At 38.9% G+C, this 15,793-nt stretch overlaps 1 pseudogene; it reads right to left on the bottom strand.

The window, feature by feature from the left end:
- Positions 1 to 10,798: 10,798 nt before the first annotated feature.
- On the bottom strand, positions 10,799 to 11,725 carry LOC101102767 (olfactory receptor 2M3-like; annotated as a pseudogene).
- Positions 11,726 to 15,793: the final 4,068 nt, after the last annotated feature.

Raw genomic sequence — 15,793 nt, 5'->3', positions numbered from 1 at the left:
TCCAGATGTATAAGCTGGATTTAGCAAAGGTAGAGTAACCAGAGCTCAAATTGCCAACATTCACTGGCTCATAGAGAAAGCAAAGGAATTCCAGGAAAACATTTGCTTCATTGATCACGCTAAAATAAAGCCCTTCTCTGTGTGGATCACAACAAACAGTGAAAAATTCTTCAAGAGACGGGAATACCAGACCACCTTCCCTGCCTCCTGAGAAACCTGTGTGCAGGTCAAGAAGCATAGAAACAGACATGGAACAATGGACTGGTTCAAAATTAGGCAAGGGGTAAATCAATGCTCTGTATTGTCACCCTGCTTATTTAACTTATATCCAGAGTACATTGTGCAAAATGCTGGGCTGGATGAATCACAGGCTGGAAGATTGCCGGGAGATTGCCTGGAGAAATCAATAATCTCGGATATGCAGATGATACCACCCTAATGGTAGAAAGTGAAGAGGAACTAAAGAGCATCTTGATGAAGGTGAAAGAGGAGAATGAAAAAGTTGGCTTGAAACTCAACATTCAGGAAACTCAGATCATGGCATCTGGTCCTATCACTTCATGGCAAGTAGATGGGGAAACAATGGAAACAGTTAGAGATTTTATTTTTTGGTACTCCAAAATCATTGAGGACAGTGACTTCAGTCATGAAATTAAAAGATGCTTGCTCCTTGAAAGAAAAGCTATGACAAACCTAGACAGAGTATTAAAAGCAGAGACATCACTTTGCCAAAAAAACTCTGTATAGTCAAAGCTATGGTTTTACCAGTACTCATGTATGGTTATGAGTGTTGGAGCGTGAAGAAGGCTGAGTGCTGCAGAACTGATGCTTTCAAACTGTGGTGCTAGAGAAGACTCTTGAGAGTTCCTTGAACAGAAAGGAGATCAAACAAGTCAATCCTGAAGGAAGTCAATCCTGAATATTCATTGAAAGGACTGAAGCTGAAGCTCTAATACTTTGGCCATCTGATGTGAAGAACTGACTCATTTGAAAAGACCCTGATGCTGGGCAAGATTGAAGGCAGGAGGAGAAGAGGACAACAGAGGATGAGATGGCTGGATGGCATCACCGACTCAATGGACATGAGTTTGAGCAAACTCCAGGAGATAGTGAAGGATTGGAAAGCCTATTGTGCTATACTCCATGGGATTGCAAAGAGTCAGACATGAATGAATGAATGAACAACTCTTTGAAAAGTCCTTAAAAGATTAAGTGAGAGGCCACCTTCCTAGTAGGTGGGAAAATATGAGGCTTATATTTGAAGAGTGACCCCCAAATTTTAAATATTCTCAAAATCACACTTGTAATTTCTTAGTAGGTTACTACCAATGCAACTAACCTGCTGCTACCTAGTAGGTTACTACCTAGCAGGTTAGTACTAATTCTCCTCTTAAAACTATTTTTTATATTTATGTTTTAAATTTAGTTTTACATATTTCTCAATGGAAAACCGGTACAGGCTTGTTCTTAAATTAGGCCTTGGACCACCAGTTTGAAATACCTAAGTTGCTGCCTTGACTTTCACATTTTTACAAATGGTTCATTTAAAATGAAAATTGTTTTAACCGCATGTAGCCCATTCACAAGGTTCTTTTTTGCAGTTTTCAAATAACCCTAAAGCATCAACAAAATTAGCAATGTTTAATTATTTAGAAATGCTGAATTCTCATGGAATGTAGAACAATATATTCTAAACAGTGCTATTTTAACCAATGGATTAGAACATTAAGGAAAGCTCACTGGACTATATCAGTTCAGTTCAGTTGCTCAGTCGTGTCCGACTCTTTGCGACCCCATGAATCGGAGCATGCCAGGCCTCCCTGTCCATCACCAACTCCCAGAGTTCACTCAGACTCATGTCCATCGAGTCCGTGATGCCATCCAGCCATCTCATTCTCTGTCGTCCCCTTCTCCTCCTGCCCCTAATTCCTCCCAGCATCAGAGTCTTTTCCAATGAGTCAACTCTTCGCATGAGGTGGCCAAAGTATTGGAGTTTCAGCTTTAGCATCATTCCTTCCAAGGAAATCCCAGGGCTGATCTCCTTCAGAATGGACTGGTTGGATGTGCTTGCAGTCCAAGGGACTCTTAAGAGTTTTCTCCAACACCACAGTTCAAAAGCATCAATTCTTCGGGACTCAGCTTTCTTTATAGTCCAACTCTCACATCCATACAAGACTACTGGAAAAACTATAGCCTTGACTAGAAAGACCTTTGTTGGCAAAGTAATGTCTCTGCTTTTTAATACGCTACCTAGGTTGGTCATAACTTTTCTTCCAAGGAGTAAGCATCTTTAAATTTCATGGCTACAGTCACCATCTGCAGTGATTTTGGAGCCCCCCCAAAATAAAGTCTGACTCTGTTTTTCACTGTTACCCCATCTATTGCCCACAAAGTGATGGGACCAGATGCCATGATCTTCGTTTTCTGAATGTTGAGCTTTAAGCCAACGTTTTCACTCTCCTCTTTCACTTTCATCAAGAGGCTCTTTAGTTCTTCTTCACTTTCTGCCATAAGGGTGGTGTCATCTGCATATCTGAGGTGATTGATATTTCTCCCGGAAATCCTGATTCCAGCTTCTGCTTCATCCAATCCAGCATTTCTCATGATGTACTCTGCATGTAAATTGAATAAACAGGGTGACAATATACAGCCTTGACGTACTCCTTTTCCTATTTGGAACCAGTCTGTTATTCCATGTCCAGTTCTAACTGTTGCTTCTTGACCTGCATACAGATTTCTCAGGAGGCAGGTTAGCTGGTCTGGTATTCCCATCTCTTTCAAAATTTTCCACAGTTTATTGTGATCCACACAGTCAAAGGCTTTGGCATAGTCAATAAAGCAGAAATAGATGGTTTTCTGGAACTCTCTTGCTTTTCCGATGATCCAGCGGATGTTGGCAATTTGATCTCTGGTTCCTCTGCCTTTTCTAAAACCAGCTTGAACATCTGGAAGTTCACGGTTCATGTATTGCTGAAGCCTGGCTTGGAGAATTTTGAGCGTTACTTTACTAGCATGTGAGATGAGTGCAATTGTGCGGTAGTTTGAGCATTCTTTGGCATTGCCTTTCTTTGGGATTGGAATGAAAACTGACCTTTTCCAGTCCTGTGGCCACTGCCGAGTTTTCCAAATTTGCTGGCATATTGCATGTAGCACTTTCACAACATCAACTTTTAGGATTTGAAATAGCTCAACTGGAATTTCATCACCTCCACTAGCTTTGTTTGTAGTGATGCTTTCTAAGGCCCACTTGACTTCACATTCCAGGATGTCTGGCTCTAGATTAGTGATCACATCATCATGATTATCTGGGTCATGAAGATCTTTTTTGTACAGTTCTTCTGTGTATTCTTGCCACCTCTTCATAATATCTTCTGCTTCTGTTAGGTCCATACCATTTCTGTCCTTTATTGAGCCCATCTTTTCATGAAATGTTCCCTTGGTATCTCTAATTTTCTTGAAGAGATTTCTAGTCTTTCCCATTCTATTGTTTTCCTGTATTTCTTTGCACTGATCACTGAGGAAGGCTTTCTTATCTCTTCTTGCTATTCTTTGGAACTCTGCTTTCAAATGGGTATATCTTTGCTTTTCTCCTTTGCCTTTGTAATGTCTCTGCTTTTTAATATGCTGTCTAGGTTGGTCATAGCTTTTCTTCCAAGGAGCAAGTGTTTTTTAATTTCATGGCTGCAGTCATCATCTGCAGTAATTTTGGAGCCCAAGAAAATATAGTCTGTCACTGTTTCCATTGTTTCCCCATCTATATGCTACTGTTCTCTATTTCATGTCAAAACTTGTTCAATAAGCTTTTTTTAGTTACTCATACTTTTTTTGTTAGTTGACACTTTGAGGTTAAGATACTAATAAGCCCAAAATATGCTTGTTCTTCATTAAATAGCTTTCACATGATGCATAGGCTTGCTGCCAGAGATATTTTGCTTTACTATGGCTAAGAAAAGGAGCAGAATTATTTGCTAACTCATAAGCATAGAACCTGAGAAAATTAATAAGATAATGAAGGGTTTTCCTGTTTGTACCACTTTATTACTATTAATTTTGGGGAAGTATTTCAAACATTCAAGTGAAAGAATTAGTCGCTCAGTCATGTCCAACTCTTTGTGTCCACATGGACTGTAGCCTGCAGGCTCCTCTGTCCATGGAATTCTCCAGGCAAGAATACTAGGGTGGGTAGCCATTCCCTTTTCCGGAGTATCTTCCTGACCCAGGGATCAAACCTACATTTCCTGCATTACAGGCAGATTCTTTACCATTTGAGCCACCAGGGAAACCCCCAAATGGCCACACATTGTCTTAAAATAGACATCACTAGTCACTATTGATTTATCTTTCCTTATGCAGTAGTGATTCAAACATTCAGTTTCACTCTACAATCATTAAGTTCTTATTTGTCTCTCTGGTCCACTTCCCCTAAAATTTCCTGCCTGATCCTAGTCTTTGAAACTCAGATTCAAATGCCTGATACCATCAATTGAACAGTTTGGGGAGATGTGTTAATTCCTCCAATCACCAGGAAATGTGAAATCATATATTATTTCCTTGAGAAGGATCCATGGGAGGAGTCGTCCAGTAAATACTCAGAAGCTCCAATAACACTATAAATAAGAATAGTTGGACAGTTCCTCCCTATAAGTGATAAATGAGAGATAGGTGGAGGCTTACTAAAATTCTTCCTATTCAGTTCATCTCAGTCCCTAAGTACATTAAGCTCCTTTGTAGCTTATTCAGAATATTGAACAAGTTGCTTTGTAACTGGGCTTTGTGATACCAGATCCAATGGTGCATAAAGGATCTATGTTGATGCTCTGTGGATCCTCTGTCAATTCTATGGAAAGAATACTTGAGAAGCTCCTCATGCTTTGCTAGGCTTTGTAGAGATTTAATGCTACACAGTGGAACACAAAAAATGGTCATGTGATCTAAGCTTCTCTTGTTGGGTATTATCTGACCCACTATCCATAAAATCGTCTGCTCAGTAGAGTCCTTTGTCCATGGAAATATCTCCCACTGTTATTTCTAATCTTCAGAGAATAGATACCAGAGAGCCTTTGAATTCATTGCAATTGTTATTTGTAATGATGTAGAATGTATATCAACCCAAATATTCATCAATAGGAGCATGAAGAAATAAGTTGATGTTATATTTATCCAGTGGGATATTGTACAAGTGTTTAAAAATTCACACAAATGAACTTGATTCAACATGCAAGTTGAAGAATTATGTGTGGAGTATAACAACTAATGTATAAAGTATAAATATCTTCTGAATCACATTGTGTAATTTTTATGAATGCATTCAGCAAAATATAATATCATTGTTGGAAATATTTAACCACAAATTCAAGTCTGCGATTATGGCAGGGAAGGTAAGAAGTGAATGGTAAGATTGTGGGGAATTACACACAGGGCATCGACTCTAGCTGAAATCTAGTGTCATTAAAAATAGGAAAAGAAATAGTCATCAGGTTAAGATAAAATATCTTCTGTGTGGGATATTTGCATATTTATTTTATCATTCCCTTTTTTTTTACCATGTATCATTAAAATATTTTAAAATGTAAAACATTTTTCAAAATAATAAATTAATGCTAGGAGTACTCAGTGAACCCATGGACTGCAGCCTACCAGGCTCCTCTGTCCATGGGATTTTCCAGGCAAGAGTACTGGAGTGGGTTATCATTGCCTTCTCCAATATTTCAGTATTTCTACTTGCTAATTTATTTAGTGCCTTTGAAGCTTGATTAGATGTTTCATGAGAATTATATAGTGTTGCTTTCTCATCTTTTTCTTTTAAACATTATTATTTATTTATTTTGGCTGTGCTGGGTCTTCATTGTTTTGCACAGGCTCAGTCGTTGTGGCACAAGGGCTTAGTAGCTCCACAGTATGTGGGATACCAGTTCCCAGACCAGGGATCTAACCCATGTCTTCTGCATTAACAGGCAGGTTCTTAACCACTGGATGACCAGGGAAGTCCCTATTGATTGGTTTTTTAAAAGAGAAACATCCTAGTCTGACTCAACATATTCAATGATGTCTAATGTAAAATCAGTTGATGGAATAAATGATCTCTTATGGTCTAACTGTGCAGATGATTATTAGATTATTTTTATGTGAAATCTAGATTCATCAGAAAAATATTTTTAATTCCAAATGCACATATATTTGTAGTGATATGATTTTAAATCTACACAGTTAGATTAGGCTCATATGAGGCAACATTTGTGTCACAACAGCCCTAGCACATGCCCTGCTATTGTATTAATTAGCATGAAATGCTTACGTGTTAACTGGTTTTCCAAGCATATTTATTATCCCTAGACTTATTTCTCTGTCAGAAGTCACCAAAGTAATCAAACAACATTGTCCTTTTAAGTTTGCTAATCATGATAATTTCTACCTTTCACCAGTTGGTACTTTGCCCCTTGGTCCCAAGAAACCATGTAAAGTTTTATATCTTGCCAATTAGGTAGTTACTTAACTAGACTGCCTGGCTCTTCAACTTTGCCACGCTCATTAAAACTTTTCAGTCCCCGCAAGACACTACATTTAATGAGTCTCTGAACACTTTTTTTCTCTAAAGTAATATTACCTCTCTCCTGAGCTTGAAGCAGAGACCAAAGTTGCCTGTGATCACCTGTCTGAAATAGTGGTTGCCCCATATGTTGTCAGAGAACATCAGAGAACTCAGAATTAATTTTGGATTATAACCAGGCATCATGAAACTTACAAGACTTATAATATATACAAAGTATAGATTGATGATACTGTATTAGCTGCCAGAACTCTGGAATATAAGTGGTTCCACTATAAGAATTATTCAGATGTACAAATGCTCAGTGTATCAGGGAAGTGAAACACAAGAAAAAAACCTTATCTGTCAAAATAAGTAATATTTATTATAGGACAACGGGTTTTTTTTTTTGGGGGGGGGGGTAAATGAACAAATATCTGTGCCTCTCTGGTTAGCCTATATTTTGAAAGAGCTAATAACAAAATGAAATAGGCAAGTGTGGTAGCTAACTCAGTGCATAAGTCATTATAGAAGCATTTCAATAAGATTTTGGATTTTGAAAATAAGGAAAATCATTTAGGACAATTTTGTTTATTATTTATAAACAGTATAATAGAGGAGCTATCCCACGTTCTAGAGGAGCTATCCCACGTTGAAGGTCAGGAACGGTGGTGGTAAGGAGATACCCCTCGTCCAAGGTAAGGAGCAGCGGCTGTGCTTTGCTGGAGCAGCCATGAAGAGATACCCCATGCCCAAGGTAAGAGAAACCCAAGTAAGATGGTAGGTGTTGCAAGAGGGGATCAGAGGGCAGACACACTGAAACCATACTCACAGAAATCTAGTCAATCTAATCACACTAGGACCACAGCCTTGTCTAACTCAATGAAACTAAGCCATGCCTGTGGGGCAACCCAAGATGGGCGGGTCATGGTGGAGAGGTCTGACAGAATGTGGTCCACTGGAGAAGGGAATGGCAAACCACTTCAGTATTCTTGCCTTGAGAACCCCGTGAACAGTATGAAAAGGCAAAATGATAGCATACCAAAAGAGGAGCTCCTCAGGTCATTAGGTGCCCAATATGCTACTGGAGGTCAGTGAAGGGATGGAGCCAAAGCAAAAACAATACCCAGTTGTGGATGTGACTGGTGATAGAAGCAATATCCGGTGCTGTAAAGAGCAATCTTGCATAGGAACCTGGAATGTCAGGTCCATGAATCAAGGCAAATTGGAAGTGGTCAAACAAGAGATGGCAAGGGTGAACATCGACATTCTAGGAATCAGCAAACTAAAATGGACTGGAATGCGTGAATTTAACTCAGATGACCATTATATCTACTACTGCGGGCAGGAATCCCTCAGAAGAAATGGAGTAGCCATCATGGTCAACAAAGGAGTCCGAAATGCAGCACTTGGATGCAATCTCAAAACGACAGAATGATCTCTGTTCTTCTCCAAGGCAAACCATTCAATATAACCGTAATCCAAGTCTATGCCCCAACCAGTAATGCTGAAGAAACTGAAGTTGAACGGTTTTATGAAGACCTACAAGACCTTTTAGAACTACCACCCAAAAAAGATGTCCTTTTCATTATAGGAGACTGGAATGCAAAAGTAGGAAGTCAAGAAACACCTGGAGTAACAGGCAAATTTGGCCTTGGAATGCGGAATGAAGCAGGGCAAAGACTAATAGAGTTTTGCCAAGAAAATGCACTGGTCATAGCAAACACCCTCTTCCAACAACACAAGAGAAGACTCGACAGACACATGGACAACACCGAAATGAGATTGATTATATTCTTTGCAGCCAAGGATGGAGAAGCTCTATACAGTCAACAAAAACAAGACCAGGAGCTGAGTGTGGCTCAGATCATGAACTCCTTATTACCAAATTCAGACTGAAATTGAAGAAAGTAGGGAAAACCGCTAGACCATTCAGGTATGACCTCAATCAAATCCCTTATGATTATACAGTGGAAGTGAGAAATAGATTTAAGGGCCTAGATCTGATAGATAGAGTGCCTGATGAACTATGGAATGAGGTTTGTGACATTGTACAGGAGACAGGGATCAAGACCATCCCCATGGAAAAGAAATGCAAAAAAGCAAAATGGCTGTCTGGTGAGGCCTTACAAATAGCTGTGAAAAGAAGACAAGTGAAAAGCCAAGGAGAAAAGGAAAGATATAAGCATCTGCATGCAGAGTTCCAAAGAATAGCAAGAAGAGATAAGAAAGCCTTCTTCAGCAATCAATGCAAAGAAATAGAGGAAACAACAGAATGGGAAAGACTAGAGATCTCTTCAAGAAAATTAGAGATACCAAGGGAACATTTCATGAAAAGATGGACTTGATAAAGGACAGAAATGGTATGACCTAACAGAAAGTAGATATTAAGAAAAGGTGGCGAGAATACACAGAAGAACTGTACAAAAAAGATCTTCATGACCCAGATAATCACGATGGTGTGATCACTCATCTAGAGCCAGACATCTTGGAATGTGAAGTCAAGTGAGCCTTAGAAAGCATCACTACAAACAAAGCTAGTGGAGGTGATGAAATTCCAGTTGAGCTGTTTCAAATCCTGAAAGATGATGCTGTGAAAGTGCTGCACTCAATATGCCAGCAAATTTGGAAAACTCAGCAGTGGCCACAGGACTGGAAAAGGTCAGTTTTCATTCCAATCCCAAAGAAAGGCAATGCCAAAGAATGCTCAAACTACCGCACAATTGCACTCATCTCACACGCTAGTAGAGTAATGCTCAAAATTCTCCAAGCCAGGCTTCAGCAATACATGAACTGTGAACTTCCAGATGTTCAAGCTGGTTTTAGAAAAGGCAGAGGAACCAGAGATCAAACTGCCAACATCTGCTGGATCATGGAAAAAGCAAGAGAATTCCAGAAAACCATCTATTTCTGCTTTATTGACTATGCCAAAGCCTTTGACTGTGTGGATCACAATAAACTGTGGAAAATTCTGAAAGAGATGGGAATACCACCTAACCTGCCTCCTGAGAAATCTGTATGCAGGTCAGGAAGCAACAGTTAGAACTGGACATGGAACAACAGACTGGTTCCAAATAGGAAAAGGAGTACGTCAAGGCTGTATATTCTCACCCTGCTTCTTTAACTTCTATGCAGAGTACATCATGAGAAACGCTGGACTGGAAGAAACACAAGCTGGAATCAAGATTGCCGGGAGAAATATCAATCACCTCAGATATGCAGATGACACCATCCTTATGGCAGAAAGTGAAGAGGAACTAAAAAGCCTCTTGATGAAAGTGCAAGAGGAGAGTGAAAAAGTTGGCTTAAAGCTCAACATTCAGAAAACGAAGATCATGGCATCTGGTCCCATCACTTTGTGGGCAATAGATGGGGAAACAGTGGAAACAGTGTCAGACTTTATTTTTCTGGGCTCCAAAATCACTGCAGATGGTGACTGCAGCCATGAAATTAAAAGACGCTTACTCCTTGGAAGAAAAGTTATGACCAACCTAGATAGCATATTCAAAAGCAGAGACATTACTTTGCTGACTAAGGTCTGTCTAGTCAAGACTATGGTTTTTCCTGTGGTCATGTATGGATGTGAGAGTTGGACTGTGAGGAAGGCTGAGAGCCGAAGAACTGATGCTTTTGAACTGTGGTGTTGGAGAAGACTCTTGCGAGTCCCTTGGACTGCAAGGAGATCCAACCAGTCCATTCTGAAGGAGATCAACCCTGGGATTTCTTTGGAAGGAATGATGCTAAAGCTGAAGCTCCAGTACTTTGGCCACCTCATGCGAAGAGTTGACTCATTGGAAAAGACTCTGATGCTGGGAGGGATTGGGGGCAGGAGGAGAAGGGGACGACAGAGGATGAGATGGCTGGATGGCATCACGGACTGGATGGACTTGAGTCTGAATGAATCCCAGGAGATGGTGATGGACAGGGAGGCCTGGCATGCTGGGATTCATGGGTCGGAAAGAGCCGGACATGACTGAGTGACTGAACTGTTTATTATTTAGTTTTAGAAAGGGAGTGAAACTTTATTAACTTAATTACTCACTTCTCAAGAGTTTCATTGAGTACCATTAAAACCAAAATGAATATACAATGAATGCAAAATATATCAATTAACTGAATGTATACCCAGAGTCTATCAAGTCTGATGCCTAATTAAGGAAAATAGTTTATACACTTTTTGCTGAATTTTCTTTTTAATAAATGAATTTAAAGAGAGAAGAGTTAAGACAGAAAAAAATTTCCGTAAACCACTAATCCATTTTATTCTCTAGATTACCTCTTCCCTAGTACCTTACTGAATGCTTTGGCCACATCTTTGTTCCGGAGGCTGTATATAAGGGGATTCAGCGTGGGAGTGAGAATGGTGTAGAAGGCTGACACCGTCTTGTCCTGAGTGGCGGATCTATTAGAAGTGGGTCTCATATATATGAACATAGCTGCTCCATAATACATCCCCACAACAATAAGATGTGAAGTACAGGTGGTGAAAGCCTTGTGCCGACCCTCCCCAGAACTCATGCGAATAACAGTTATAATTACACGTGTGTAGGAGATGATGATGAGTGACAAAGGGAGGAGGAGCATTACTACACAACAGATGAAAATAAGTGTTTCAAATGTGGAAGTATCCGTGCAGGAGAGATGTAGGAGTGCTGGGACATCACAGAAGAACTGAGCTATTTTTCAGGATCCACAATAGGAGAAAGACATAGTAGCAGCTACATCAACAATCCCATCAAAGGCACCAAGAATCCATGTAGAGGCAGCCATGAGTCCACAAAGTTTCCAGTTCATGAGACTGGGGTACTGAAGAGGATAGCAAATGGCAACATAGCGGTCATAGGCCATGACAGCCAACAAGAAGCACTCAGCACCAAGGAGAGACACATAGAAAAAGATCTGGGCTTCACATCCTGCTACAGAAATGGACTTCCTGCCAGACAGGTAGCTGTGGGCCATCTTGGGTACAGTGGTGCAGATGAGCATAAGGTCCATGAGGGAGAGCTGGCTGAGGAGGAAGTACATGGGAGTGTGGAGCCGCAGGTCCAGGTAGATGAGGAGAACCATGAGAGTGTTTGCCAAGAGCACCATTGTGAAGATGCCCAGGACCAGAGAGAAGAGAAAGATGTGAGTGGGCGTGTAACTAAAAATTCCCATCAAGATGAACTCAGGGTTGAATGTCTGATTGTCCCGTTCCATGATGAATATTTTCTGTATCTAGAACCACAAGAAGTTATAAACATTACATATCTGGATAATTTATACACTGTCCACTCTATGTGTGGCACTCTGGTAAACCAACATACATGGTATGTCAGGACTGGGAAAAAATGAACCAAGGCTTTGCAGTGAGGTGGAGTTAACCACAGTCAACCTCCACCAACTTGCTCTGACAGGTAATTTCTATATGTTCTCATTTTTCCTTTACATAGTATAAGTAGATTTTTAAAAATATATATTTTTAAATTATTGATGACTTATGGCTGCCCTGGGTCTTTGTTGCTGCACCACAGCTTACTCTAATTGTGGCAAACCAGAGGTACACTTTGTTGCAGTGAATGGCCTTCTTATTGCAATGGTTTCTCTTGTTGCAGAGCAGGGGTTCTAGGGTACACAGGCTTTAGTAGTTGCAGTGCATGGGCTCAGTAGTTGGGGCTCATGGTCTTTGTTCCCCTGTGGTATGTGGAATCTTCCTGGATCAGGGATAGAACCCATGTCTCCTGCAATGGGAATGTGGATTCTTAACCACTGACCTCCAGGGAAGTCCCAGGAAGAGAGCATTTTTAATGCCATTGCTTATATAGTAAAGTAAGATAACTACAACTAATAACCTGTTATTAGTTGTAGAGATATTATATTTGCATTTATGTAATTTTATTTGTGCACCAAACTTAGAGCACAAATAGGACTACTAGTTATACAGTTATACAAAAAATGACCTTCCAATGCAGAATAATTGGTTAATAATTTCAAGGAATCTATGCATTATGAATAGGCAACTTAGTTGCAGATGAGGAAATGAAAAATCAAAATCATCACTTATGAAGAAAGCAAGATGGATGGAAGGCAGAGGTAAAACAAGCATTTATGTCTCAGTTTGAGACAGGTAGTATCTTAAGACTAGTTTTCACATTCACCAAAATGAAGAAAATTTAAGAAGATATATAAGAAGGTTCAGAAATTATATAACCTGTGAGTCTGCAGAATTCTTAAATCAGTATCTAATGGGACAAAAGAAACAAACAAATGTCTTATATTTCTATCACTATGAGAGTGAGCCAAGACCAGTCTGTTTTGTTTAGGGAAAGAGGAATTGTTTTACAAGAGATGAGACAAAAGCAAAGTAAACAGAGACAGCTTTTTATGTTGTTGAAACATCAAGGAAGAGGAATCCTTCCACGCCAATCTCATGACATAATTATTTTGTCACTAAAGGAAAGGTCTTCTCTCATGCTGCCCACTGCTGCCTCAACCCAAAGTGTTTAAAAGATTGGACGGGTTTCATGCTTTTACTCGCAAACGCTGTTGAAGCCAGTTTTCAGTGGTCCTGGTCTAAATGTCTCTAGCTTCTCTAGTTCATCCCCCAAAATTTTTCAGGCAAAGAAGTAACACATTTTTAAACCTCCTCATTCTCATATCTCTTTTGTGTATTTTCATCCTTACCAAGAAGAGGATTTAACTGAAGCTTAAGTCCAACACAAGGACCTAGCAGTTCTTTATTCAACGTTGTGTATCCTTTTTCTCTTAAGGCACTCAGTGTTTTAGATATTTCATATCCAGCCAGAACTGGCCTGCCTTTGCTCTCATCCCTTCATTGGTGAAAGGCCTGTGCAATTCTTTCATTCAGAGACTGCTTTTCTTGTTTATCTCTTTAAGTTGTAAAATATTAAAATTCTATTTCTCTTTTTATTGGATTCATAAGAAATATGAGCATCTACTGTCTCTCATTGTGTTACTTCACCATCATTTCCATAGAAACATTGTCCCTGTTGATAACATTTATTAGAATATATTTTCAAAAGATTGTACTGGTTATCTATCAATTTAAATACTATAAACCCAGTACAACTTTTGTAATTTTAAGTCTATGTAAATCTTAGGAGCACAAATTACTGTCTTTTTATAGAGATAGGACTGATTTTCTACAGACCTCTGTGCTGAAGGGGTAGCTGAATTGTGAAAGCTGGTTACTTAAGTGGAGCCTGCAAATGAAAAAATTAGATGTGGACATTGTAAGTGGAGAGTTAACCATTAAGATGGACTTGCTGTATACCTAATTAAGGAGAGCTTTACGTAGGGGTGCCAACACCTGAGGAGAAGCCTTAATCTTCTGAGTCAATTTGATTGTTGTCCTAGAGAGAAGTACCAGTTTCACTTGTTTGGCTTCCAGGTATGCTGTTTGCTGCCAACTGCTCTGCATGATGAGTGAGGGTGAGGGAGAACGGTGGTGGGGTGATTGGAACAGCATTCTTTAAACAGATCTTCAGTTAATGTCTTTTCTCAGGGGAATCTTTGTGCGTGATTCAGGACTGCCTCAGTTTCTGGTTTATTTTGTTCATCAGATTTCCATGTGTTTTGATCCTTCCGTGTATCTCTTGTAATATTTAGCTTGCTGACCATCTCTTCCCTCTTAATTATTGTCCTTGTTTATTGCTACATATACTCCTCAGTATTCTTGGGTTTGAGACCTCCTTCCATTTTCTAAACATACCTCTATACCAGCACTTATCAAATTGTATTGTTATCATTATTATATATGTACTTTTGGATACAAAGGTATATGCAATACATGTTCTCACCTCTATGAGATATAAATACATTATTACCAGCCCTTGCCCATTTCTTTATTCTGTCTTCTGAAAATATTTATAACCATAGTTTTTCTTAATTCTTTCATTGTCCATCTCAGTAATCATAAAACACAATTCTGGATTCTTCACTCTTTTTCATTCCCAAAGTCTAGTAGCACAGTCATACAACTTTGTCATAAAAACTTACACTGTCATTCATACAAAAGCATCAGATCTTACACCCATAACCCAAATCCTAATTATCATATGTTGATTGTTACTATACAAGATAATTACCTTTTATTTCTGAAGATTCTTTTATTTCCAGCATATCCTGCACATATATATTACTGGCCATAATTGTATTTCACAAACTCTAGAAACTTCAACTCAGAGTGTTCAAGGATGTACTTGATTTACTAAATAAATTTTAATTTTCCATAGGAAGCTTGTACTTCACTCAAGCCAGCATATTTACTGTTTGTTATATTGAAACAGTATTGAAAACATTGAAATAAGCCAAAAAAGCAGTTGGCATTGCTTTTCATTGTCATACAAAGGCATTATTTAACTGACTCTCTCAAGAATTACTTAATTCAGGGACTGTACCTGTGTCTGTGTAGATGTTTGTGTACGTATCAGTACATAATGGAAATATGTAGTGTTTCTTCATCTCTTACAAATGTAAGAATTTGTGATCAAGAACTAATCTTTAAAATTTGCTAGGGAGCTTTAAGAAATAACTGATTAAAACATCTCTGCATGGTCACACCTGCAAAACTAATCTTGCAGTAATATTAGTGGCCAAAGAAATTGTGGTTCAATAATTTTCAAGAACATCATAGGCTGTCTTTAGTTATACGAATAGTAACACATATTAATATATAAAACCTAATACACTCAAAATTTTAAATTGTCTTAGTTCAGTCTTTTGTAAATTATTTTGCTTTCTTCCTCACAAAAGAAAATTCTCATCCACATGCTCACAAAATGCTTTCTTCTATGTAATCCTGAATTAAGGGCCCACATGTCAATGATCATCACCAACACTATCATTAAACACTACATGACTATGCATAATTACTTCATTAGAGTACAGAATTGACTGAACTTACCTATATTCCTACTTATAAGAGGAGAATGCTTTCAAAAATAAATTAAATACATATATATATATAAAAGGAAGGAACAGAGAAGAGGAACAGAGAAAAACCTCTGTTGAGGAAGATGCCTGGATTAGTTTAAATTGTGAGCAAAAATCAACACTTGTGAGGAAGAAGAACAGAGACGAGGCCACATGGAGAGCACAGATAAAAATTTAGACACAATCAGGGCATACCAAGTATGAACAGATCAATTCTTCTGTGGATGCCAGACTAACTTGTATTCTCCCTTAGTTATAACCCAGGAACACCATCCTCCAGTAGAATATAGTAATACGCCTGCCACAGGACAGGTGGATTTTCATGGTACATAA

This window comes from Ovis aries, chromosome 20, assembly GCF_016772045.2.
Source record: "Ovis aries strain OAR_USU_Benz2616 breed Rambouillet chromosome 20, ARS-UI_Ramb_v3.0, whole genome shotgun sequence".
Lineage (NCBI taxonomy): Eukaryota > Metazoa > Chordata > Mammalia > Artiodactyla > Bovidae > Ovis > Ovis aries.
This window is presented reverse-complemented; position numbering and strand designations above follow the sequence as displayed.